The 27,686-nt window shown below is 35.3% G+C and overlaps 1 long non-coding RNA gene across 1 annotated transcript in view; it reads right to left on the minus strand.

Annotated features, from left to right (window-relative positions):
* Positions 1 to 27,686, minus strand: part of LOC118540106 (uncharacterized) — a 1,202,880-nt gene that overhangs the window by 212,752 nt on the left and 962,442 nt on the right. The window contains exon 9 of the long non-coding RNA XR_013445322.1: positions 26,579 to 26,670. This is a non-coding gene — a long non-coding RNA (uncharacterized LOC118540106). The remainder of the gene's footprint in view (positions 1 to 26,578; positions 26,671 to 27,686) is intronic.

A 27,686-nucleotide genomic window follows, 5' to 3' on the forward strand; every position in this document is an offset into this window, starting at 1 on the left:
TCCCTATTTCTAGATAGCTTTAACCTGGCATATTGTATTATCATGACTAATTCTGTTCAAATGTTGAGCTCAGAACACTCCAGAAAAGGGGAAGTGAATTAATATTTAATGATCATCTACTATGTACCAGAGATTGAACTCACCAGTTTATATCTCCTCCTCCTTTATTATTATTGTTCACACTTTACAGTGATAACAATGACCCTCAGAGAGGTTAAATAGTTACTCTTTGACCTCACAACTCAAAGTAGAGAATTTCAGATGAAAATCTAGTTCTATTTCCAAGACCATGCTTTTTTCATTAAACCATACCACTTTCTATTATATTTGATCCTCAAATAACATCATTTAATTTCTTGTTCCTCAAAATTATTTTCTGGCCCTATTAACTGTTAAGTAATAAACAATTAAGTATTTGTGGAATTCACCTGTTCATAAGCATTGTATATTCATGATAGAGTCTAAGATTAGTACACAGTTGTTTATTTCCATTTAGTTATTCACCTAACAAACATTTATTAAACACCTTTTAAATCACAGACATCATGTTGGGGACATAATAGGAAATCATATTAGCTCCATCCTACCATATTTCATTATGTACTATCAAAGGTAAATTTATCAACAAATAATGATATTAGTGAAGAAAGGCTCTAATTAAGAGATATAAGTAATGTTATTTGAGCACCACGAAAAGAAAAAAATAATTATTAATTCTCAGTATATAGATAAGATGTCATGGAGAAGGTGACACTTGAGTTGAGTTGTGAAAGATGAAAATGCATAGAATATAGGGAAAAGGGTGATCCGGGGAGATGGGGAAATACAAGCAAAGTCACTAGAAACTAAATCACATGATGTATTCCAGATACAGCAAATGACTTGTTGCTCCTAGGGCTGGAAAAGCATTAGAGAATGTGAGAGGGAGGAGACTGGAGAGATAAATTGTGAACAGATTATAAAGGGTGTCCTGTAACTGATGAATTATGATGACTTTAGATGAAGACTTTGAAGGATTTTAAGCAGAAGAATTTTATAATCATACCCATAGCTCCCTACTCTTATACATAGTAGCTCACATTCTAAGTGTTATGATACTTGAATCATCACATTGCAATGTTTTTATACTTACAATGAGTTAGTAAATGTTTTCCTTTACAAAATAAATTAGTGAGGTGGTAAGATTATCCCTTTAAGTCTTTCTCTCTCATTCATACATTTAGATATGCTTTCCTTTTTTTAAGATTTTATTTATTTATTTGAGAGAGAGAGAGATAGCAACAGAGATAGTGAGAGAGAGCACAAGTGGGGAGGAGAGGGAGAAGCAGGCTCCCACCGAGCAGGGAAGGAGGGAGCCCAACGTGGGGTTCAATCCCAGAACCCTGGGATCATGACCTGAGCCAAAGGTAGATGCTTTACCAACTGAGCCACCCAGATGCCCCTCAGATATTCTTTCTATGTAGGAGAATAAGAAATTAGAGTTAATTAGGTGTTGCACATGACTAGCAGTGTATTTGATCCAATCAACATTATTATTTGGAATCCTGAACAATGTGTCTCATATGTACATGACCAAAACATTACTGCGGAGAAAACAAAAAAATAAAAGAACCAACCCAGTAGAATAGTGAAGATGGGAAACAGTAAATCAGAGGAGACCAAAGATTTCTATTAATAAATATAGTTTCCTATTCTCTATGTTTATTTGTGCCCTAATTGTGAAGTCCTTCTCCCTCTCCAAGGCAACAAGTGAATCCAGTTCTTCAGAGCTGGAGCAGGAAAGAAAGTTGCCAAGTCCTTGGCTATTGTTAGGGCATAGCAAGTACCATTTGACACTAGGGTCATGGAGCTACTTGGCAGTCACTCAAGCTCACAGATTGTCCAGTCTCCATCTGTAGATTTACCTCGAATATCCTACATTGCCTGTACCCAGAATATGTATAAATTGTCCTTCCCATGACTTCATTATAAGACAATCTTCTCTACTGTCAGTGGACAGACATTATGGATCTGAGACATTGCTCAGCTCCCTCATTTAACCACTTCAGATGAACGGTGTGCCGCCATCTACTCTGCTTCCATTTTGGAATAAAAATAGAATCTTGGACTCCTATCAATGAACTCATGATGTTAGATGTGTCACATGAACCTGACTGAGGTGATGCTAGGCAAAATAAATTCAAAATCTTTTACTGAGCCAACACAAAGTGAAACACCCCTTTATCACCCTTCCTCCCAAACTCTACAACTATTTAAAATTACTTTTTATATGACCGGAGGTCCTTTTTGCCTCTGAGCTTTCAAGTCCATAGCATGCATGATACAACTGTTCTGACTGTCATGGTTTGGATCCATTTTACAGTAGAGAGAATGAACCATGGTAATACTTGAAGGGGCATTTTCCTCTATTTTTAAATCCATGTATATTTTATTAGCATTTTTACAAGTAAATAGATAGTAATTAGCACGTAAAACTTTGGAGAGAAACTGTAAGGACCACTGGATATATTACAGAAATCAATTTTCTGATATAGTAAGTGATTGGCTGGTTATGGCACATTGATCTCTAGAAAGTTTCTCAAAAAAATGTGAAAATTATTTACATTAGTGCTGTTTTAATGATGCTGTGAAAATAAAGGCATTCATTATGGTGCAATGAAGTGGAATTAACTTTTAAAGGGTAAACCCTTTTGTACCTTGATAAATAGGACTACATCATGGATGATTAGAGTTGAGAGGGACCACAGTGATCACAGGGGGCAGGCTTTCAGCTCATAGAAGTGGCCACTGAGGTAGAGCGGACAGTGGAATGCTGAGGGGAGTGAACTATGAAACTGAACTATCAGACTATTCTGATTTTATTCCAAACTAAATATATGTATAGCACAGAACAAGTGATTTAACCTCAAATTCTTTTCTCTATAATGGGGATTATTAATAATGGTATGTAACTATTAAAGCAATTTTAGGGTTGCCAGATAAACTACAGGATACCAAATTACATTTGAATTCAGATAAACAACAAATAATTTAAGTATGTCTCTAATATTGCATGGGGTATACCTATAATGAAAAAAAAAAGTTTATCTGAAATTCAGATATAACGGGCATCCAATATTTTTATTTGCTTAATCTGGCAACCTGTGAGAATTTTGTGAAATAATGCATATAAAGTCCTTAAGGAAAAGTGCTAGGAATGCAACAATAGTGAATTCAATTAATGCTATTTGTATTATTTTCCTTGGTATCTATCTGTTAAAATGAAGAATATAGTCTGGATTCATTGCTTTTAGATATGCTTTCCTTTTTTTAAGATTTTATTTATTTATTTGAGAGAGAAAGTCCATAGGCCACACTGCTATTCTATTACATTTTTTATAAATTATCTCCCACCTAGACTAAAATAGAGGCAAATTTCTATACAGCCACCAACTTTGCTTGACCAGTAATCTGTACGAACCTAGGAAGTCTAGAGACATCTTCCTATCAAACAGCGTGGAACAGAGTAATTAGAGCATTTATGCCCTATTTCCTCATTTTAGAAGATTATTATAAATTCTAATGGTTCATTCCTTCCAGCACTATTTCATCTAGATTAATTATACAGAACTAGTATTGTGTTGAAATAATAGTATTTCCTGTTTGGGCTTTAAAGGGAAATTTAGCATGTAATCTTACTTAGCAAAAAATTATGTGAGGATAACATATGTCAAAATACCTAGGATTGGAGATATAAATACAGATTACTAGAATAAGAAAAAGGTGAGTAGAAAGGATGGTTAAAAAAAAAAAAAAAAAACTGTTGAGAGGTGTGGATAAAGAAAGAGGTATGGGCTCTACCCTCTATTCTCCCCAACCTTGCAATGGCCATGAAAAAAATGGCCTGTGCAAGTCAAAAGGAAGAAGACTGACTTCTCTTTTTGGTCTCATTGTGGCATGAACTGAAGTTCTGGGAAATCTTATGTCCAGGGAAAGACATGGGACTCCTGGTTAATGTGTCAATGTCATGAGGGAGAGGGAGAAGCTATGCCATTTTATTTAACTTGAATGCTTTAGTTACCCAAGGTACTTTAAGTTAGGGAAAAAAAGTACTAACTTTTGTGCAGAAGCTGGACTAAAACAAGTGGTCACTATATATTAAGTCCCTTTCCATTTCCTTTATTTTACATTATGAAGAGGAAACTCAGGGAAAACACTGTCCTATTAAATTAAATTTTTGTAGTATTTCATCTAATATTTATTAAACATGAATCATATTTGATACTCTCAGCTGTGTTTTTGTACATATTATTTCTCATAACCAAAAAATCCTTCTTATAGATTCGGTTTCTCCTGTTTCCAGATGAGAAAATGAAGAACAGTCAACGTAACCAACCAGGTCAATATCACTCACTTGGTTAAGAACTGGCAGAGGCAGATTCAAACTCAGGACTGCCCCACTTCGAAGTCCATTCTTTTCCACTCTACCACCCAGTACTATCTTTATTTTGGCCAAGTGTTTTTAGCTTTTTTTTTTTTTTAAAGATTTTATTAATTTATTTGACAGAGAGAGACACAGCGAGAGAGGGAACACAAGCAGGGGGAGTGAGAGAGGGAGAAGCAGGCTTCCCACTGAGCAGGGAGCCCGATGCGGGGCTCGATCCCAGGATCCTGGGATCATGACCTGAGCCGAAGGCAGACGCTTAACGACTGAGCCACCCAGGTGCCCTGTTTTTAGCTTTTAAAAATTGCTTTAGCAAACTGATATGTGACCAGGGGGGAGGGAGATTTTAATACTCCAGTAAAAGGCAAAACCATAACCCATGGATTTTCAATTACACGAACATACTACTTCCCATGATGTGGGATGTCTTCCTATGTGGTTGGCCTCACAGAAAGCCAATGAAAAGACAAGATAATGGCTAAATAGCCATTGCAATAACTTATTATACAGAATTAAGCAACTAAGTTACACGTTAAATAAGCAATATATACATACCACAAATTTCATACTGACTCATTTAGATATATCTAAATAAAATCTAGCTACAAATATAAAAATAGGAAGAAAAAAGCAAGTGTTTTTATTGGACCATCTATTTGAAGAAGTCCTGGAATTTACATATAAAAATTGCTAGTAATTTTTTGCCCTTTTTACAGGTTTAATGATTTAAAAACTAGTAATTTGGTTATAATACAAAATACGTGGGTGTTTATTTTAGCAACACTGATAACCTAATTTAATTTAAATTCATCAGCTTATATTTCTGCATTCATCATTATCATTCATACAATGAATATACAATTTTAATTAGAATTCAAAATATTTAAAAAATAACGCTATCAAATAAATTTAAATGTAGAGATAGATACATATGAGACTATTTCTGGAGAAACTACTGACATACTCTTTAGAGTTGAACAATAATACCAAATGGCCAGTTTTAATGATAATTTCTTTTCTATAAAATTAACTATTTTATTGTCCTCAAATAATGGCATAAGTGTTATGGTGCAGGTACAATCTTACCTCACTTAGCTCTAAAATTGCAGAGAATAAGGATAATAAAAGATTTCTTATAAGCCAGGAGATACTAATGTGATTTGATTAATTTACTGATATTAATTTACTTATCTAAGTCTCGTATTTAAGGAGAGTAATGCTGATATAATATTTGTTCTACCTTCAAATTGAAATTATTTTTTAAACTACAACTTGGTTTCACCAATGACTGATAAAAATGATCATATCCTAGTCCTTGAAAGGTTTTACTGAATGAAACTTTCTGCAGACACCAATTGGACGGTTAAGCATTGCAAGAATACCTGGGTATTTCCCATTACGCCAATGAATCCAGTCCATCCATCACTGTCACAGCCACCTTTTTCCTTCAAATCTGGGTGTGTGAAATCTGACTGTCTCTTCCTGGGGAAATTTTTCCACTGAAAGGTGCATCACTTTAAAAGAAGGCATGGCAGTAATCTTCCAAGGGGGTTATCTTTATTCTTTCAAAGCTAGAAAGAGAGACTTCATGGAGGAAATGTTAACAAGCAAAACAAAGAGGTTATAAATATGATCACAAATCAATCACCCCTTACAATAAAAGGAACAAGCATGGAACATCAAATAGAGACACCAGTTATAAAGCATTTTTATTTAAAGATGAAAGATATACCAATCTTAATATTTTCACAAGATTTCTGTCCACTACATGGAATAGAGCACACAGGCCTTTAGACGGCTGTCCCCATCCAATTGAGCTGGTACATGCAGTAGGAGAGCACTTCATTCGTTTCTCTATACTATTTAATCTACCATGAGCTCTCCTGATTCAGTTTCCCTGTAACTTTAAGTAATTTTAACTTTAAGGGAGTTGTAGGAAATGATTTAGGGGATGGCACAGAATATGTTTGTTCTTCATTTCATTGTTAATATATTTGGCATATGTCAATGAGAAAAAAGAGCTAAGAGCCTATTTAGCCGTGAATAATTCCACAACTGAGGTATTAAAATTGTCTGACTCCTTTCCTTCCCTTCTCTTTTCATCCTCTAAACCTTTGGTATTTTTGGAAAATTTCCTTAAGAATGAATTTACCTGAATAAGCTAGAAGCTGGGAACAAGTTAAGCTGTAAAATAGTCTTTATGTACTTGATGCCATCTTATTATTTCTTCCAAAAACTAAACAATATTAATGCTATTCCCTTTTGTGTAACAATTCAATGATAAAATGAGATAACAGTGTATAAATAAATATAAGGGAGAACATATTATTTATATATTTTTAAAAGATTTTTTTGTTTAGTTTGAGAGAGAGAGAGCACGAGCCTGGTCAGGGGCAGAGGGAGAAGCAGGCTCCCCAATGGGCAGAGAGCTGGATGCGGGGCTGGATCCTGGGACTCCAGGATCATGACCTGAGCAGAAAGCAGACGCTTAAATGACTGAGCCACCCGGGAGCCCCTATTATTTATATTTTTATTAAATGCTTTCTAAAACTTTCATTCTGGGGGTGCCTGGCTAGCTCAGTCAGAGGAGCACGGGACTCATGATCTAGGGTTCATGGGTTTGAGCCCACATTGGGTGTAGAGATAACTTAAATAAATAAACTTATAATAAATAAACAAACAAATAAACCCTTTGCTTTTAATTGTCAAATAAAATCTAATAAGATTGGCATGTAAAATAACTCAAGTGGTTTGGGCACGTTTATTTTGTGAACTCAATGTAGCTTAATGGTGTCCTGATCTATCATTAGAGCTACAGCCCCGATTTAAACATCCTTCCATGACTGTAAGAAATTATTGGAGATTGGCAAGCATCCATACTTCCTGTCATCACCAGCCTCCTCTCACCTTCATCAACACTTAAGAGACCTCTTATCTTTACCTTTTTCCTTTCTAAGGTACTTCTGTGTCCTGTCACCATAGAAATAGAAAAGGAGTGGGTGTTAATAGTACTGTTTCTATAGAGACAGGAGGTATTGAATAGACTCCCTGGCTTTGTCCCTTGTCTCATGTTGTGAATTATTGGAAAGCCAAATGGATGTGCCTTCCACTGAGTGTTCTTTTACATAAAATTTTATAAAATGCTTTTATTTATTTTACCCTTTATACTTTTAATTCTAAAAGCATTGCTACATTTTTTTGTTTTGTTTTGTTTTTATTAGAGATCACCTGTCAAATTCAATGTTCTCCGGTGTATTCTGCACTAATTTCAAAGAAGATGTATTTTTATGTATGTATAATGAAACTATGAAATGTGTGTTAATGACAACTGTTTCCATACCAATAAATCCCTTTACTCAGTTGCCACTTGCAACTACTTGCTGCCCTATAACTTGTCCAAATAAGCTAACATCTGGGTTTTGTTTTTCTAGAAGTTGTGTTTTAGCTGCAAGCAGCACATTTAGGACCCTGGTCAGTGTGACTGGGTTCAAAGATCTCACTCAGGTACAAAGCACAATTTGATCTACACTTGGAGGAATAACTTTGGGCTACAGATGCATCCATTAATAAGCAAGAAGGAAAGTGATGATAACCACGTACATGTAAGTGCTGTTTATACTCAGCATTCTATTATATCTTCCTTCCCTCCTTCCTTCCCTCCCTCCCTTCCTTTCCTTCTTCCTTTCTCATTCCTTCCTTCAATCTCTCTCTTTATATACATCTCTCTCTCTCTCTCTCTCTCTCTCTATATATATATATATATATATACACAGTGGACCCTTGAATAAAATAGGTTTAAACTGCACAGATTCAATTAATTATATGTGGACTTTTTTCAATACAGTATGGTACTGTAAATGTATTTTTCTTCCTTATGATTTTCTTTTCCTTAGAAATTAACACATATAACACATATTTTGTATGTCATAATTGACTGTTCATGTTACCAGTAAGGCTCCAGTCAACAGCCTAACAGTAGGCTATTAGTAGTTAAGTTTTTAGGGAGTCAAAAGTTATAAGACTTTTGACTGTGTGGGGGGTTCTCACCCCTAACCTCCATGTTGTTCAAGGGTCAACTGTATAATATAAATATATACATTAAAAAAATTTTAAACCCTATGGAGTAGGAAGGAATTGTTGACCTGATTTACACATAATTAAGACTCAAAGGGATTGGGCATATCCAACAAACACACAGTTAGTGAGTGATAGTCCCAACAGTTGTTCATTTATTTATTAATTATTCAATAATTGTTTAGCATTTATTACATGTCACTCTACTTCACATTTGGAATGTATAATGAACAAAAGAGACAAGATGTCCTCATGGAGCATAAATTCTCACAGAGGGACACAGTAACAAGCAAAACACATAATAAATAAGTTACAAAGTATATTGGAAGAAGATAAATACAATGGTCAAGGAAGAAAGAACAGAGTAAAAGGGGCTTGAGTCCAAGGATGTAGGAGAGCAAGGAGCAGAATAAGATGGAAAGTCAAGGTAGTAACCATAGAGAAATTGAGATCTGAGCCCACTTGAAAGAGACCTGGCTGGCTCCAGAGCCCGTCTGCTTTCCCTCATTACAGCCACTTCCCTAATAGGCATTGGTTCGTTTCCAGTCAAAGTTTGATATCATTCATCTGAGGTCAAATTGATAATAATAGATAATGAAACAATTTAGAATCATAGACTGGTTGGTACTTTTCTAATTAAATGTTTAAAAACTATTGGGGGGGGCACCTGGGTGGCTCAGTTAGTGAAGCGTCTGCCTTCGGCTCAGGTCATGATCCCAGAGTCCTGGGATCAAGCCCTACATTGGGCTCCCTGCTGAGCAGGGAGTCTGCTTCTCCCTCTCCCTCTGCCTGCCACTCCCCCCCTGCTTGTGCTCCTTCTCTCTCTGTCAAATAAATAAATAAAATCTTCAAAAAAATAAAAAAATAAAAAATAAAAACTATTGGGGGATGAAAACTTATCTGTAAACTTTATAGAGACATGGCAGGATTGTCTAACCTTTCTCAAATTCTGACATCAAAATTGAGTGTGACAACATAATCTTGAAAAATTATAGTTTCTCCTTGGGAATTTTGGGAAGAATCTGTTTTTCCCCAAGGCATTATGTAGCCTGGTCTCCAAAAACTCACTGCTTTTACCTTCCCGCTGTCTTTTGGTATTTCTTTGCACACACAATGATGGCAAACTCTCAATTCCACCTTAGGGATTCTCTCTGTCCTCCCCACCTCCTGAGGTTGAGTGCTATTCTGTATTCTAGTAGCACTGTGTGTGTTTTATTTTTTCTTGGCACTAAGTGTGTCCTGACTGAAATTGGGTATACTTGTCTCTCTTCTTCTTGTCTCAGATTGTCAGCTACTTAAAATTAAGGCCCATGCCCAAATTATTTATGATATATAATGTATCTATGCCAGTACTTGTACACAATAAATGCTCAGTAGCACTTAATTATGAAAACATAAGATAAAATTTAAAAAGGAGCGAATGAGCACGAATGAATGAATGAACAGAGTAAAAGGGGCTTGAGTCCAAGGATGTAGGAGAGCAAGGAGCAGAATAAGATGGAAAGTCAAGGTAGTAATGACCTGACCTAGGTCAGGTGACACCTGACCTAGATTTTGATATTGTTGACATCAGTTCTTTTATCCTGATACCCCTAGCCTTATTCAGACATTGTTTTCATGTTTGGGCAATCCCAGAGTTAAGGTTTCATTATAGCTTTCGTAGTGTTGTAATTTTATAACTCATGTGTATACAATTGCATAATATTGATTTGTCCATATCTACTGAAGGAAATAGCACTTTAGTAAAGGTTAAAATATAATTGAAATAACATTAATGACAAAATCACTTCCATGTACTTCTGAATATATTGTGTATGAAAGCCAAGCATTCAGATTTTTGAATCACACTGTAGAAGGAGTAAACCAATTTCTTATAGTACTGTAATCATGGAAGTACTATTTTTTTAGCTTTTCTACTTTTTAAATATACATATAGTTTTGGTATTATTGAGAAAGAACAGGTCTTAACAAACAGGGTTGCTGGAGTGGTGGGGGTTGGGAGGGATGGGGTGGCTGGGTGATAGACATTGGGGAGGGTATGTGCTATGGTGAGCGCTGTGAATTGTGTAAGACTGTTGAATCACAGACCTGTACCTCTGAAACAACTAATACATTATATGTTAAAAAAAAAAAAAAAAAGAAGATAGCAGGAAGGGAAAAATGAAGGGGGGGGAATCGGAGGGGGAGACAAACCACAACAGAGTATGGACTCTGAGAAACAAACTGAGGGTTCTAGAGGGGAGGGGGGGGTGGGGGGATGGGTTAGTCTGGTGATGAGTATTAAAGAGGGCACATACTGAATAGAGCACTGGGTGTTATACGCAAACAATGAATCATGGAACACTACATCAAAAACTAATGATGTAATGTATGGTGATTAACATAACAATAAAATTTAAAAAATGTAAAAAAAATAAAAAAAATTAAGTTAAGCACAATACCCATTTTCAGAACAAAACTTCATACAGTAATCATAGATTTAAGCTAACTGATCCTTTTATAATTTATACTTTAACAAAAGTCATCTAATCTGATGTGATTGGAACTTGTGTAGTTGGTCGGGTAATAAAGAACAACAACCAACAAACCACCAAAACAAACATCAGTTAAAACAAGAAACATTTTTTTAAAATACACAATAATTATACATTAAATAAGGAATATAAAAGAACAATTATTAACTATTTTTTAAAAAGAATAGAGGCATAGAAGCTTACTGGAAAGTATCTACTAGACGCCAGCATTTCAGGCAGAATAGATGGATCTGCCAATATGGTTTTTTTAAAATTTTTTTTTAAAGATTTTATTATTTTTTGACGAAGAGAGAGACAGCGAGAGAGGGAACACAAGCAAGAGGAGTGGGAGAGGGAGAAGCAGGCTTCCCACGGAGCAGGGAGCCCGATGCGGGGCTCGATCCGAGGACCCTGGGATCACGACCTGAGCGGAAGGCAGATGCTTAACTACTGAGCCAACCAGACGACCCTGCCAATATATTTTTAGATAAAAGAGAGATTTCTATGACCATCAGTAAATCATAACTGTATTATATTAATGACTAACTACATTTTAAAACTAGGTAATTTTTAACTTGTAACCATATTATTTCTGGCATGAAATGTTTCAACTTTAAAACCCTAATGTGCTATAGCCACGGAATATGCTTACTGGTACAACATGTCTTCTTCATTGGTTTTGCCCAATGGATGGTGCATTTTTGGCTCAGACTTCTTCTGAAATGTACTTTCCCCACAATTTTCCTGATAATTACAGTAGGAAGAGGGTGCGCAGGAGGACGAAATAAAACCTGCCCAGTGCTATACCACACCTAGAGACAGCGAAATTCTGTAGCAGTTATTGTTGACTGTATTGGACACAAAGGATCTATACAACTTCTGGGAAATTAAGAATAGAAACAGAAAAATATAACAATAGATTTTTTTTTTTTTTTACTTGAAGTGTCAACTTTTTGCAACCATGAACCTACTTCTCTGCAAAGCAAAAAGCCACCTTCTGATAAAACATAGCGGGCCCAAAATGCCATGCAACACAGAAAATAATAAACAAAACCTAAAACCAGGAGAAGAGGAATTTAGATGGAACAAGAACAAAAACAATTTGCTTAAAATAAAAACAATCAACTAGCTACATATTTCTCTATTCCCCGGGAATAGGAAAGTTACTTAGTGAAACAAAGTAAGGTTAGCAGTGGAACCCTATCGCACTATATTTGTAGTTTCCCAACACACATTTTTATGTTTAAGTTTATGGCTTGTAAACTGTATGTCATTCTCTTTATTTAAAATGTGCTTGGTTACTTTCAATTAATCCCCTTGTAGCTTTACAAAGCCTTAAGCTAAAGCAGTTTTCACTGATCACAAATGAGGTTCTCATCAGCACCCCAACATCCAGAATGGTGGCCGGAGGGGACTTGAAGGTTACAGAAAAGTTTTGGGAAACAAGCATTTCACAAAGCTTATCCCAAAATATGGGTGGGACACACGTGTTTTCTAATGACTTCTGGCTATTTATTTTCTTCTAACATACCTTATATAGAGTCAAGCTTAACCAATAAACAAATTTTAGTTTCCTTCTCTATAAAATGGGTAGAGTAATAGACACTCCGATATATGACTGAGGTTTAGTATTTTTTTCTGAACAAAAGTGTCCTAATTTGGATAATATATGGTAACTCTGTGATTATGAGGAAAAAAAAACTTGCAAATGGCTTTAATTTTCAAATATCTTCTTTCCATGGGAATTAAATAAATATGTATTGGTTATTTTCTTTTCTATACTGAAACACTGCCAAGATCCAAACACAAATAACATTTCTTTATGTATGTGTTCCCTACGTAGTGTTTAAATGCTTAATAGGACCTAATATGTGCACAAGGTGAACTATAACATCACCTACCCACAAGGAGCTCTGTACCCTTATAGGTAGCTTGCCATTTGTCACTGTCATTTGGCAAGCAAGGTTTCCACAACTAGTAAGAGAAACAACACTTAGACATCTGGGCTGTTCTATTCAAACTGTACTACAAATACTTTTGACTATATTCACAACAGCAATAATAGATAGAGTTATATAGCGCTTGTCTTGAGGATAAATTGCTTCAATTATTTTATTCTCAGAAACAATAAGAGTCACTCTGATGATATTAGGCAGTTACAAAAAACAACATCATTTTCACTCTTCAGATTATTTCACCAATCATAGAGGACTTCTCACAATGCAATTTTACAAAAGTAGTCCTAAAGACTTAATGTTTTTCTTTTTGTAGAATATCTGGTCACTTTTGTTTGTACCTCATTTATGAGATACATGTCCTATAATGAGATGTATATCCTAGCATTTTTCCCAAAAGGAAACTGCATGTGTGTGTATAGCAAATTTTTTATACTAATATTTTGAGTGGGTTAATGTTCTCTAACTTGCTCTATGCCCAAAAAATGTTTTGTGGAGATTCTTATCTTAAGTATTTCCTACAATAATGCTAAACATCAACATAGGGTACAATGTATGTATTCCTGTGTCTTTGTTTCGTCAAAAAACAGAGGGTAGGTTTTAAAAAGTAGATGAATGACAAATGTCTTCAATGGATTCCGTAGGCCTAGTCTACAGCACTATACTGAACTGAAGCACCATAATATGCTGAATGATTATGGAGGCTTTACGTTTGCAGTGTGATGTATGCAATATAAACTTTTTTTCATTTTAATATCCACTCCTATGACAAGCAAAACTGGCATTTGCAGGTCTTTATTGCTCACAGAGATGAATACTCTAAAGTAAATCAAAATGAACAAACACATGGTTTTACCACAGATTCTTTAGCTAAGATTGTCTATGTGATTTGCATTAATCATTTGAATTCAGTTTAATTTTTATTTTTTCTCTACTAACCAAGATGATATTAATATTCCCTTTAGCTTGAACTAGTCTTTATATAGCTTTCTTCCTGACCCTAGGCCCTGACCTCTCTTTTTTTAGAGCATTTACCTTACCTTAGTAACTTGTAAATTCTCCTCCCCTTTGAAATGTAATCTCAAAAATATTTTTAAAAGCTACTTGCCAGTGTTCTTTGAGTAAGTCCAATTAGCAAATACAGACTGCCTACCATCCCCCACTCCAGCTCTTAAAAATTCTCTAGTCTTTTTTTCAGTAGAGTTGAGCTCAGAATGAGTTCTAGCCTGTCTCCCTCTTGTAATATACTTTTTTTTTTTTTTTAAGATTTTATTTATTTATTTGACAGAGAGAGAGAGATAGCGAGAGCAGGAACACAAGCAGGGGGAGTGGGAGAGGGAGAAGCAGGCTTCCTGCCGAGCGGGGAGCCCGATGCGGGGCTCGATCCCAGGACCCTGGGATCATGACCTGAGCTGAAGGCAGACGCTTAACGACTGAGCCACCCAGGTGCCCCCCTTTTTAATATTCTTGAATAAAGTCTTCTTTGTCTAATTTTACTATCTGGGTTGATGTACTTCACATAATAATTCACATAACTAAAAATACAGGTCATTTATCTTTTAAGGCTTCAACAAGTTAGCCACCTCACTGTGTCTATCCCAGAGCAGACCCTCAGAAACCATTTGTTGAGAGGACAACTCAGCACTTCTAGGTAGGGCCAGTGTTGTAATGTAATGACCACGGTGAAGCATGTCAAATGAATTCTTCAAGTGTGTTCAATTAATAGCACTATTTAGGACGAGTTACTCTTTGGCCAGAACTGAAGATTTTTATATAAACGGAAGACTGATTTTGCAACAACTGTACTTATAATTTAATACAAATTGAAGAGTGTTTAATGAATTTGATTCTATGACTAAACATTTTATTCACTGAATTAAAAATAAAGTGTCTCAATTCCTTGCTGCTCTTTCTTATGATTTCCAGTCAGTACAATGTTTATGCTTTATCTGGTGTGGTATTTGCTTTCATCTGAGGACTGTCAAGGGCCCTGTCCATTTCTCTTCATAAGCACAGAATTTGAAAACAAATCGTTAGACGACACCACCTTGAGTAGGTTGAAAACAAAGCACTCCTGTGCATGCATTCAATAGACTTCCAGCTCAGAACAAAAAAGTAGATCTCAGTAGCTGCTTTGTAAAAGCCTTCTATTTCAGTTTCTTTGTGTGCAGCTCTTTACCACAGAATGAATCCACTTGGAATACTTTGCAACAAATGGAGTCAGGAGAAGGAAGGAAAGTGAGGATTCCTTTTATTCCAATGAAATAAGGCATCCATAATCCTCTTAAAGATAATTTTTGTAAATATGCCTATTTCCTCAAAGTAGCACTGCTTTCCTTACACATTTATTTGATTATAATTTAACTAATGAATATGATCATGATTATTTCTGGCCCTTAAGTTTCTCTGATTGGGCTGGAACAGCATTTTACCTCATGTTGAGAAATAATTGGCTCCAAAAATGAAACAAAAAGAGAAAATGCTTTTTAGGTTAATATATCCACTTGGTAAACATTTTCTGAAAGGAGATGAGAAGTCATTGAAACACTTCTAATTACCTTCTTTTAAAGTAGGTATTTTGGTGAGACCTCATGTCATCATTTTTATTTACTTTAATTATGAAGGCCTTTTAACCTTTGTTTTATGGTAGTATTATAATTTGATGTCTTTAAAATTTGAATGAATCTTCCTTTACACTAACAGATACTAGTGTAGTAGGGGCAAAATGCATTTCAACAAAGGCAGTATTCCCCTTTGAGAATCCTATTGTTTGCTTATACAAAATACAATCCTATGTTCCCTTCTGAAAAGCAGAGTTTGAGTGAGATTGGGGGATGAATCTGAATAATATGTAAAAGTACTGCAACTCCCTGGTTGAAGATTATTACGTCAAACAATTTTTCCTCCACAGACTGGGCTTCCACATGTGCAAAAGACGCCTGTGCTACAGAAAAAGTGGCTAGTAAGGAACATTTGTGGAAAACGAGGGTGGCTGAATCTAAAGCAATGATCTACTATTATTTTTACCTTTTTTCTTCAGGTGAAGTTTTCTTCAACATCATATTCTGGCATTTAGGGAAATAAACGGGGAATAGTTTATGATTGGGCTGAGCAGTTGAGAGGGAAGAGTAGCATGCTATTTGAGGTCAGTATGGCTTCAAAGTTAAAGGTGCTAGGCCAGATCACGATAGATTTTGAACAGAAAACATTTCATGGAGATTTGGGAAACACAGAAGGAGAGGACTGCATTTCCAATCTTGGTGCAAGGAGAGCTCTTGCACACTATTAAGTGGCTACTAGATGGAGTGGCAGCCCTGACTCAAAGCCAGAAAGAATGAGAGAACATGGAAGATCATAGAATTCAAAAAGGTATGTTTGTGTGTAAACATATTAATTAAAAGTGCTTTCATTTTGTCCTCAACTTATATAAGGCAAGTGTTATCATAATCACCCGTTTGTCAAACAGAATTTATGAAAACTGAAGCACTAACAGAGAAAGGTAGATGAGGGGGAAAAAAATCACAAGTAATAGGGCTGGAATGAGGTCTGTATGAAAACCAATAATCTAGAAGTCTAAAAAATCAATATCTAAAAATTCCATCCTTGAAAGGAGGAAAAATTCATCAAATCTAGACACTGCTATTAACTTGTCCTAGCCCCAAGATGTTCATTACAACTGATCTCAACTATTCTTCCTCAAATGATTTAGTAAGCCTTAAAGATTAACCTGTCTTTCAACCAGAAGATTTTGACTGATCTTTTGGTTGGATTTTGTCTGTAGAGGATCTTGAAAAGTCCACAGATATGGAAAGTTCTTGAAACTGATCAGTACAACCCAGTACCAACTTACTAATTATTCAAAGTTGTTTTGCAGTTAGGATTTTTGGCAAGGAAAGTCAGTCATTCAATAAAGCTGTGAAGGTTTTGTCAATATAAATAAAGAATGTCCCCAAAGGTGTGCTGGGATTCCAACCTAAGTCTTAGACAATTTTTCCTAGTTATAGTAAAGATAGTAGAAAGAAGAGCCTATATTTAATTCAACATATTTATATTCTAATTAGCTCCCTTGAGATATTAATCTTCAGATGGTGTGATATCATGTGTTATCAACATGAGGAGTCAAGATATTTTAATATTCCAATATAGAATTTCTCAACCAGTACTGGGTTTGGAACCGGAAGAATACATATTTATTTTATCTAACTTTCCAAACCCTGAATCCATATAAATACAAGCTAGAATTATACCGTTGCTTTCATATATGGTGCAATAGTGTTGCTTTTGAGTTCACCTGGAGAGAATGAGAAAACAGTAAATACCCATTATTACACAAATATTTGTAATTAGCATCAATAATTTATTGCACATCAGTGGATCCCTCTGAAGTGCTTGAAAGTTTTATTTTGTTGTTGTTGTTGTCTTTAATTTAGTCAACTGTGTTCCTTTTTATCTTTTCTAGACTATTTACATGAATAGCAGGTTTTAACTATAGGCACATAGCAAAAATATTTCTGAAAGAGGAAAGAAAAGGTATAAGACAGTTTTTTTTTTTTTTTTAAAGATTTTATTTATTTATTTGACAGAGAGACACAGCGAGAGAGGGGAACACAAGCAGGGCGAGTGGGAGAGGGAGAAGCAGGCTTCCCGCCGAGCAGGGAGCCCGATGCGGGGCTCGATCCCAGGACTCTGGGATCACGACCTGAGCCGAAGGCAGACGCTTAACGACTGAGCCACCCAGGCGCCCCTAAGACAGTTTTTTTAAAGATTTTATTTATTTGACAGAGAGAGTGAAAGAGCACAAGCACGGGGAGCAGCAGAGGAGTGGGAGAAGCAGGCTCCCCACTGAGCAGGAAGCCCAATGTGGGGCTTGATCCCAGGACCCTTGGGATCATGACCTGACCCGAAGGCAGACACTTAACCAACTGAGCCACTCAGGCGCCCCAGGAATAAGACATTTTTAAATTGTCTATATGGACCAGAATAATCAAATTTCTCTGTGACACTCTAGCCTACCTTTAAAAGATCATCAGTGGAGGATCTACATCTTCAAAAAATAATTCATTCTAGTATTACAAACTCTGACACTTGACTATCACTACAAATGGAATTATTACAAAAATGATGGTTTCTTTATTGACACATTAACAAATATTTATTGAGCATCTTCTGCCAGATATTATATCCCTGTTGACTTTATATTTTAGTAGAGAATACAGAACAACAAAAAAAGCAATGCTTAGGGGATTGGTGCAAACTATCTCACCTACATAAGATAAAAATGATTGGGTAAAAAGCTCTCAGTTTTTCCCCATTGAGAATGATATTTGCTGTGGGTTCTTCATAGATGGCTTTTATGATATTGAGGTATGTACCCTCTATACCTACACTGTGGAGAGTTTTAATCAAGAAAGGATGCTGTACTTTGTCAAATGCTTTTTCTACATCTATTGAGAGGATCATATGGTTCTTGTCCTTTCTTTTATTTATGTGGTGTATCTCATTGATTGATTTGCAGATGTTGAACCAACCTTGCAGCCCAGGAGTAAATCCCACTTGGTTGTGGTGAATGATCCTTTTAATGTACTGTTGGATCCTGCTGGCTGGTATTTTGGTGAGAATTTTTACATCCATGTTCATCAGGGATATTGGTCTATAATTCTCCTTTTTTGGTGGGTCTTTGTCTGGCTTTGGGATCAAGGTAATGCTGGCCTCATAAAAAGAGTTTGGAAGTTTTCCTTCCATTTCAATTTTCTGAAACAGCTTGAGAAGAATAGGTTTTAATTCTTCTTTAAATGTTTGGTAGAATTCCCCTGGGAAGCCATCTGGCCCTGGGTTCTTGTTTGTTGGGAGATTTTTGATTACTGCTTCAGTTTCCTTGCTGGTTATGGGTCTGTTCAGGTTTTCTATTTCTTCCTGGTTCAGTTTTGGTAGTTTATACGTTTCCAGGAATGTATCCATTTCTTCCAGATTGTCTAATTTGTTGGCATATAGTTGTTCATAATATGTTCTTATAATTGTATTTCTTCAGTGTTGGCTGTGATCTCTCCTCTTTCATTCATGATGTTGTTGATTTGGGTCATTTCTCTTTTCTTTTTGATAAGTCTGGCCAGGGGTTTATCAATCTTGTTAATTCTTTCAAAGAACCAGCTCCTAGTTTTGTTGATCTGTTCTACTGTTCTTTTGGTTCCCATTTCATTGATTTCTGCTCTGATCTTTATTATTTCTCTTCTCCTGCTGGGGTTAGGCTTTATTTGCTGTTCTTTCTCCAGCTCCTTTAGGTGTAGGGTTAGGGTGTGTATTTGAGACCTTTCTTGTTTCTTGAGAAAGGCTTGTAGTACTATATACTTCCCTCTTAGGACTGCCTTTGCTGCATTCCAAAGGTTTTGAACAGTAGTATTTTCATTTTCATTTGTTTCCATGATTTTTTTTAATTCTTCTTTAATTTCCTTGTTGACCCATTCATTCTTTAGTAGGATCCTCTTTAGCCTCCAAGTATTTGAGTTCTTTCCAACTTTTCTCTTCTGATTGAGTTCTTGTTTCAAAACATTGTGGTCTGAATATATGCAGGGAATGATCCCAATCTTTTGGTACCAGTTGAGACTTGATTTATGACCCAGATGTGATCTATTCTGGAGAATGTTCCACATGTACTTGAGAAGAATGTGTATTCTGTTGCTTTGGGATGGAATGCTCTGAATACATCTGTGAAGTCCATCTGGTCCAGTACGTCAAAGCCCTTATTTCCTTGTTGATCTTCTGCTTAAATGATCTGTCCATTGCAGTGAGGGGGGTGTTAAAGTCCCCTACTATTATTGTACTATTGTCAATGTGTTTCTTTGATTTTGTTATTAATTGGCTTAAACAATTGGCTGCTCCCATGTTAGGGACATAAATATTTACAATTGTTAGATCTTCTTGTTGGAGCTTTTCCCCTAAGGTCAGGAACACAGCAGGGATGTCCACTATCACCACTGCTGTTCAACATGGTAATAGAAGTCCTAGCTTCAGCAATCAGACAACAAAAAGAAATAAAAGGCATCCAAATTGGCAAAGAAGTCAAACTCTCACTCTTTGCAGATGACATGATACTTTATGTGGAAAACCCAAAAGATCACCCCAAAATTGCTAGAACTCATATAGGAATTCAGTAAAGTGGCAGGATATAAAATCAATGCACAGAAGTCAGTGGCATTTCTATACACCAACAATGAGACAGAAGAAAGAGAAATTAAGTAGTCAATCCCATTTACAATTGCACCCAAAACCATAAAATACCTAGGAATAAATCTAACCAAAGAGGCAAAGGATCTGTACTCAGAAAACTATAGAACACTCATGAAAGAAATTGAGGAAGACACAAAGAAATGGAAAAATGTTCCATGCTCATGGATTGGAAGAACAAATATTGTGAAGATGTCAATGCTACCTAGAGCAATCTACACATTCAATGCAATCCCTATCAAAATACCAACCACTTTTTTCAAAGAAATGGCACAAATAATCCTAAAATTTGTATGGAACCAGAAAAGACCCCGAATAGCCAGAGGAATGTTGAAAAAGAAAATCAAAGCTGGTAGCATCACAATTCCAGACTTTAAGCACTATTACAAAGCTGTAATCATCAAGACAGTATGGTACTGGCACAAAAACAGACACATAGATCAATGGAACAGAATAGAGAGCCCAGAAATGGGCCCTCAACTCTATGGTCAACTAATCTTTGACAAAGCAGGGAAGAATATCCAATGGAGAAAAGACAGTCTCTTCAACAAATGGTGTTGGGAAAATTGGGCAGCCACATGCAGAAGAATGAAACTGGACCATTTCCTTACACCACACACACAAAATAGACTCAAAATGGATGAAAGACCTAAATGTCAAAATCCTTAAGGAGAACACAGGCAGCAACCACTGTGACCTCGGCAGCAGCAACTTCTTGCTAGACACATCTCCAAAGGCAAGGGAAACAAAGGCAAAAATGAACTATTGGGACTTCATCAAGATAAAAAGCTTTTGCACCACAAAGGAAAACAGTCAACAAAACCAAAAGACAACCAACAGAATGGGAGAAGATATTTGCAAATGACATATCAGATAAAGGGCTAGTATCCAAGATCTATAAAGAACTTATCAAACTCAATACCCAAGGAACAAATAATCCAATCAAGAAATGGGCAGAAGACATGAACAGACATTTCTGCAAAGATATCCAAATGACCAACAGACACATGAAAAAGTGCTCAACATCACTCAGCATCAGGGAAATACAAATCAAAACAACAAGAAGATACCACCTCATACCAGTCAGAATGGCTAAAATTAACAAATCAGGAAATTACAGATGTTGGCAAAGATGCAGAGAAAGGGGAACCCTCCTACACTGTTGGTGGGGTTGCAAACTGGTACGCCACTCTGGAAAACAGTATGGAGGCTCCTCAAAAAGTTGAAAATAGAGCTACCCTATGACCCAGCAATTGCACTGAGTACCCCAAAGATACAAATGTAGGGGTCTGAAGGGACACTTGCATCCCAGTGTTTATAGCAGCAATGTCCACAATAGCCAAACTATGGAAAGAGCCCAGATGTCCATTGACAGATGAATGGATAAAGAAGATGTGGTATAAATATAATGGAATATTACACAGCCATCAAAGAAAAAAATTAAATCTTGCCATTTGCAATGACATGGATGGATCTAGAGGGTACTACGCTAAGCAAAATAAGTCAATCAGATAAAGACAATTATCATATGACCTCACTGATATGCGGAATTTAAAAAACAATGCAGAGGATCATAGGGGAAGAGAGGAAAAAATGAAACAAGTAGAAACCAGAGAGGGAGATAAACCATAAGAGACTCTTTCTTAGGAAACAAACTGAAGGTTGCCGGAGGGGAGGGGGTTGGAGGGATGGGGTGATTAGGTAATGGACTTGGGGAGGGTATGTGTTGTGGTGAGCGCTGGGTGTTGTGTATGACTGATGAATCATAGACCTGTACCCCTGAAACAAATAATACGTTATGTGTTAATTTAAAAAATTTAAAAAAATTAAAAATAAATAATTAAAAAAATGATTGGGTGATAGAGGCAGGGGAGGGGTAAAGGGGTTCATTTGCTTTTCTTATTCAGAATGTGTTGAAAAACAAAATTCAACTGACTGAATTTTAAAGATCTTTTTGGGTTTGTTTATTTAATGATTCATGAATTGGGCAGTATTCTGTGGAGCAGATATAAAGAAAGCACGTGAGGAGCTGTACAAAATGAAAGACTTTTATAGGCGGAAGGGAGTGGGACAAGGAAGTTATACTAGTAAAAAGTGGATTAGTTGTGGCAAGGTCACTTTCCTTTAGGGGACTGCAGGGCCCTATCAAGCAGATTACTTCACTACAGCTAACCAGGTGATTCCTGATTGACTGGTTTAAGATTCCATTTCTGAGAGATGAAAACTGTAAGTTAGGGTCCAGTTTGGTGATGTGGGGCTTAACGTAAGTGACTCCATTTTGGGCTTGTTATCTTGTTTTTAACAGATGAGATAAGCTAGAAATAATTTGAATTGAAATTGGTGCCCAATCAGATATTTGGACAACTTTCATTTCATCAACTGCTGCATAACTGAACAGAGTATAAATATGATACGATTTTCATTGTATCATTCATGAAAGTGGTGGGGTCCCAGGGATCATCACATTCTCCCTTTATCTCTTTGCATGTATCATTGTAAAATTATTAAGTGATTTAGGGCATCACCAAATCACAAAGTAATCCATATAATGTTGTCTTTCAAATGATGATTTACTGTTAAGTTCAATAATGGGAAATTGGTCAGCCTGGTAGGATGATTTGAAGGTAGAGGTCTCGAGCTAGGGTCTGTTACTTTCTAGTTACACAGCTTGGAGCAATTCATTTCACCCCTTGTATCTCTCCTTAAAATGAAAAATGGTACAAATGCCTACTTTAATGACATGATTTATTTGAAAGCACTGTATAAAGTGTAAGGGATGAACAGATCTTAATTACAATTATTAGCAAATTTATACAATAGATATGATTTGGGTACCCTTTCTCAACTGAATATGAAAATAAATATTTTGGCATTGTGGAACACTTCACAGAGGAGCATATGGAGAGAATTTTTAAAGAAGAAATTAATGCTATGGAATTCGAAAATAGGAAAACTAGATTTTCCTATTTTTTTTTTCGAGGATACTCTTCAGCATGCTTATAAAGGAGACAGAAGAAACTCATTTTTAAATACTTAAGAATAATGGCAATATATAAAAGATGTATTGGAAATAAAATCCTGCATAAAGACTTTAAGATGAAAATGCTGTTTTAGGTAGTTAAAAAATGTTAGGACACGGGAAGGACAAGAATAGACTGAATATATCAGCATATTAACACTTTGTAGAGTATGAAAAAATATTTGAAATTTATTGACTTGTGGCAAATATCTGAAAATATTGAAAGGGCACTAATATTATTCAAGTTTAATACAGTTTGCAACTTTGAGACAGGTTGTGCAGTACACAGAAAGCAAGGAACATCATACTGAGATGAAAGTGAATTATGTTTATTCTAATTTAATTCTTGACACAGTGTTTAACTATAATAAATTGTTTGAGAACAAAAATAGACATTGCGCAATATTTTAGTGGACAGTTGAATTCAAAAAGTTGCCATCCTTGTGTAAGTTTTGGCTGTAGTTCTCAGAGAAATTAGAAAATCTAAAGAGTCCAGAAAGAACCTAGATAACTTTTTTACTTTAGACAAAATTAGGCAGTCATCCAGAAAAACAGTTGCTCATAGATATACAGATGTAAGCTTTGCACTTTCATTTTCACAGCTAGTGCTATGAAATAATTTAGACTAGCTTAGCAGAGTTTGTAATAGGACATTATCTTCGAGAGTTGCATCATCTTTAAACACTCTAAAATTAGACTGATATGAGTAGATCCACAGAGCTCAAGGAGAAGACCTGTGGAGTACAATTGTGATCTGAGGGAAGATTTGGGAAATCCGAAATGAGTCAGAAATGGTGCCAGGGATAAAGTAAGCCGAGGATCCAAGACTACATAATAAATTAGATAAAAACTCATGGAACATGCAATGGAAAAAAACCTTTTTTTAAAAGCCAGGAAACAAGAATTATTGCTTTGTGTTGCTTTTGATTAGTCAGTTCATGGCTGTCTAAATGCCATCACTGAAAGAGTCAATTTGCCAGAGAAATATGAACACAAACTTGTACCCATGTCTCCATGCTTTCTGTCAAGTGACTCTGACTTTCCTCCTCAGTACTGACTGGACAAGGAATTTGCAACTGACAGTCAGCCATTTAGAGGCTAGAATTCTGTGATGAACTTAAGATTTACTAACTCCTGAGTTTATGAAAAAAAGGACATGGACTTTAAGCCATTCAAAAGTTTGGCTTAGGGGGTTCGTGCCTTCTCTCAATGAAGTCATGATTTTGACCTCCACCGGTGACATAAATGAAACAGCAAAGAAAATGAAAACTATCAAGTAATAAACACTCAGCCACCTAAGAATGATGAGACTATGTGAATCCTATCATCAACAATGACAACAAGTTTTTCACCAAAAAAAAAAAAAAAAGATAATAAAATAAACAGAGAAGTTTCTCTTTGATTTTTAACTCTAAAGCTTTGTGTAATGTTCCACAATGTTTCCTTTAATATGATAATATCCCACATATTTACAAATTCAAACAGAAAATGAAGAGGTTTATAAAAAGAAAGGAAGAATAACAATTTAAGTATAATTGTTCTCTATTTAAGGAGATTCAAGAAAATCATCTTTAAATAAACATTTGACTATTTGTGCATTTCCCTAATCCTTGCTTTGTTTGGAATAAAGCATATACTTGATAAATTTCTAATTGTTAAATATATTGAGCAAAAATGGTTGGAAAAATGTTTCATAATTTGGAGTCATTGTTTACCATAATTCTGTGCTGTGAACTAAAAAAAAAAAAATCTAAAATTGTCAAATTTGATTTGCTAACTGTATCAGGAGACCTACAGATCATTTCTAAGGGATAGTTAAAAAAACAATATATAAAAAGAGACTCCCTGATTGCACCTTAAAATTGGTCAATACACAGAAACAGTATGGACAAAAACGCATATACAACCACATCCTGCTATCTGGTTTCCAGACAACCCAAACAAATACAACAATGTTTTGATTCTCCCAGTTTTTAACATTTTCAACTTTCAGAAGTATGTCTTAAGAAATACACTTTGCTTTCAAAACTACTGCCTGAAATGTCTATCACACCCAGTGTCTGATTTGGTTTAAAATTCCCCATTTATTTTTGAAGAATTTTTCTATTAATTTTAAATGTATTTACTCAAAGCCTATCATTTTTAAAATTACTCACCACACACAGTAATTTATATAGTCAAGGATAAAATAGAAATAAGATAAATAAGAATAACTAAAAGGAATTCTTAAATCTTGTTACAGACTCAGATGTACAAAAAAGACCAAATTACTTTTACAGGTTTATCACACTTTCCATAGTACAAATCTATTCCAGGGATCATCAGGAATACAGTCTCCCCATTGGACTCTTAACAGCAAGAGTATGAAAAATCACCTATGTGAATGCTCATAATTTTTCACTGGGCCATTTTTTACTTGAGGATCCTGGCAGTCCCTAAGCTCACACACTTCTGTGACCAATCTTCTCTGATATAAGTCACCCCAGGTTCAATGTCTCTTCCTTCAGTAGTACTCTTACTTCCTGTTTACTGTTGATGCATACACATGCCTATAAATCCAATTTCCACTCTACACTGTCCTGAGATCTTCAGTTTGCCCATTGTAAGACTTTAATGTCTTATTCATTTTGTATTATCTATTATCTACCCCTTCCTCACTTCTTACTGATGTAGTTCCCTTGTATATGTGGAATATATAAATATTCCTTATTTAGTGACTATTCAATATTTGGTTAGTTAATATTACTTGCTTGTTTTGGGCATATATAAGAGATAATATATCACATAAAGTTTAAGGGCATGAGCTTTATAATTAAAAAGAATCTGCATTTGAGATCTATTTCTATTACTTACTACCTGTACGATATTGGTGGAATATAAATTTCTGTTTCCTTTGTAAGCCTTTGTTTCTTCTGATGTAAAAATGAGAATGAAGTATTAAATATTTCTTAAAGTCATTGTGAGAATTAAATCTGATACACGTAGAGAATTTAACATGTGAGACAAGAATTTCAAAACAAAAAAAATCATTATATACAATTATAACACTCTTGTTATGGTTATGCTAAAATAGGGTTTACCTCTATGACTACTAGTTTAATATTTTAATTTTTGCTTCACTCAGGGTATGCTAAAGTTATCCTGCAGTAATAAATAACTTCAAAAAGCTCAAGCAATTAAAAACAATTTAAAAAGATTAATTTTTCAGACATGTTCATGTCCATTTCAGACAAGCAAGGGCTCTGCTTTATGTCATCATGTTCTAAGTCTGGTCCTAATGCTGACACAGTAGTCACTATCTAGAATACACAGCTCACTACTGCACGAGGAAAGAACAGGAAACATTGTAAGTACCCAAGCACTTCGAACTTACTGTTTAAACATGGTATGCTTCACTTCTCACATATCATTGGCTGTAGCAATTCACATTTAAAGGTAGCAGGAAAGTTGAATCCTCCCATTCACCTAGGAAGAGAGAGAAAAGGAAATAGTTGATGGATAATGCTAATACCCACCACATTTACTGTTTCATTTCTCCCAGTAATTGCATTAAGAAACAAGTTTCAAAAACTCATCACAAGGAGCCCTCTTTTCTCACGGAGGGAAACACTTTATTAGCTTTACTTTTGAAACATTCCTGGAAAGCATTCTTGCTACATAGTGAGATTGGATAGGATTCCCAAAGCCTTATAGAATCGGACCTTCCAGAAGATAGCAAGAAGGACTTGTTTCAGCTCACAATTCAATTCAAGAAATCTTCTTAGTTGTGGTGTGTACCAGTCACTTGTGAAGTTCTATTATGTTTTGTTTCATTTTGATATACATAGTTAGGTAGGCTTTAGAGCAGAACTAATAAATAAGAATATCAGGAATTGCACTGGGTTGTCGAGGTGAAAGTACTGCCTTATTCAAAGGTATGAATCAATTAATTTTATTTTATTTTTAAATCATTTTTATGAGATTCTTGGACATATGCAAATGAAACATGAATGAAAAATGAGACAATTTTCCTAAAATCACAAGTGCATCTCATGCATGCACATGCACACATACACAAATATATACATATATACTATCACATGTATATAAAAATACATGTAAAGTTTAAACTCCAATATAAATGTGTATTTCTTTAGATATTCATAATATACTTTATGTTAATTATAAAATTTGGAGAGATGGTATTACTTCTTATTATAGAATAGAAGATATTACTAAAATATTACTTATTTTTTAGTCATCTTTATCATAAGAGGTACATATTTTTCTATAGTAGCATTTTGGAAGCATTTAGCATGTGCTAAATGAGTATGTTTTATGATGATTTTTTCATTGATTTTCATTAATTTTTTCATTATTTACATGATTTAGGATGAATCATTCATGATCTAGGAAGGTCATGCCAGCATTTATAACCTTATTGTATGGTCATATAATAATTTTTAAAAAATTTGTGCCTTCAAGCATTGTTAATGTCTTAT

Source organism: Halichoerus grypus, chromosome 2, assembly GCF_964656455.1.
Source record: "Halichoerus grypus chromosome 2, mHalGry1.hap1.1, whole genome shotgun sequence".
Taxonomy (NCBI): domain Eukaryota; kingdom Metazoa; phylum Chordata; class Mammalia; order Carnivora; family Phocidae; genus Halichoerus; species Halichoerus grypus.